This window comes from Balaenoptera musculus, chromosome 12 (assembly GCF_009873245.2).
Source record: "Balaenoptera musculus isolate JJ_BM4_2016_0621 chromosome 12, mBalMus1.pri.v3, whole genome shotgun sequence".
Lineage (NCBI taxonomy): Eukaryota > Metazoa > Chordata > Mammalia > Artiodactyla > Balaenopteridae > Balaenoptera > Balaenoptera musculus.
This window is the reverse complement of record NC_045796.1, coordinates 75,914,723-75,916,491: the sequence shown is the minus strand read 5'-3', so window position 1 is coordinate 75,916,491 and position 1,769 is coordinate 75,914,723.

Below are 1,769 nucleotides of genomic sequence, written 5' to 3'. Positions count from 1 at the left end.
ACACCGCACAGGTTGTGTGATCTTAGTTCCCCGACCAGGCATCAAACCTGGGCCCTCAGCAGTGAAAGTGTGGAGTCCTAACCACTGGACCGCCAGAGAATTTCCCACAATGCCATTGTTTAAGAACATTTTTATACAATTTTTAAAGGTAACTTTTCATTTATAGCTATCACAAAATATTCGCTATATTCCCCATGTCGTACAATATATCCTTGTAGCCTATCTTACACCCAATGGTTTGTACCTCTTACTCCCCTACCCCTATATTGCCCCTCCCCCTTCCCTCTCCCCACTAGTAATCACTAGTTTGTTCTATGTTTGTGAGTCTGCTTCTTTTTTGTTATATTCACTAGTTTGTTGTATTTTTTTAGATTCCACATGTAAGTGATGTCATACAGTATTTGTCTTTCTCTTTCTGACTTATTTCACTATTTTTACAATTGGTACTCTCCTAAAACTTTTTCCAATGTCTGGAAATAGAGAGAAATTGAGAGACAAAACAGTGAAGTTTGTAGTCACACAGTAAATTCAAGCTTTCATAAAAGCAAAATGATCTATTGAGAGAAAGCTTTGGAGTCAGACAGATCTCATATCAAAATGCTCCATGAGTTTTTAATTGTGTGACATTAGGCATGGTTCTAAAACTATGAGCTGTATTTTCCTCATCTACAAAAGGAGAAAATAATATTTATCTCAGAGAATGGTAACGGAAATTTAAAAAAACTATTTTTTTAAAATTTGGGAACTTGTTTTTAAAAAACGACTCATAAAAAAAATCAGACTCATGTAGTAATAAAGACTCCAGATACAGATGTATCTAATTTACTTACTATATTTATTGAAATTTAATATTAATTCAACATAGTTGTTGAGAACCTACTCTAGCAGAGACTGTTTTGGCTCAGAGGATGTAGCCATTAGCAAGAAAAATTGACTTTATATTCTAGAGACAAATCCAACAATAAAAATAAAGGAAAATATGTTAAAGATATAATTATAGATAGTGATAAATTTACAAAGAACTAGATCACATAGGGATATGCATATTAATACAAGTATAATGGGAATTTCTTGAAAAGCTGAAAGTGTCCTATAGGACTTGGATGATGGTTGCAAGAAATAGCTAATACCCTCAAAGAAGTTTACCTGGGGTGGTTTTACTGCTGGCCTCTCCGGGGCTCCCTCGTGGACCTGCATTTGGCTGTCAGCTTGGCTGGGACTCAGCCTAGGAAGCCCTCCCTCACATTTTTGGCAGGTGTCAGGTTGTAAACCAAGACCCCTGGGTTGTCTTCCATGTGGTCTCTACAGTGGGCTATCTCAGCCTCATTCACACCTTCACACAATCTAGGGATTCTGAAAGCTGCAAAACAGGGCAGAATGTGCATGTGCTGGTCAAGGCTTAACTTGCATCACATCTGCTAATTTTCTATTAACAAAATAAATCACATGGCTAAGCCTAGATTTAGGGATGGAGAAATAAACTCTTCCTCTTGAAAGGAGGAGCATTAAAAACACATTGCAAAGCAGCAAACATGGAAGGATAACTTACAGAGGTTATCTTTATGAAAAATCTTTCACACTAATTAAGTTAAATAAGAGGAATAAACACATCTTGAGATTCAATAACAATGAAGACAAAGAAAAAAGTCTAAAATCTTCTTAAAAGAAAGAGCAGATGACTCGCAGAAGAACAAGAATTGAATGCACATCAGATTTCTCCACAGTAAAATAAAACTGCAACACTTAAACATGAGTGTGACAAGTGTATT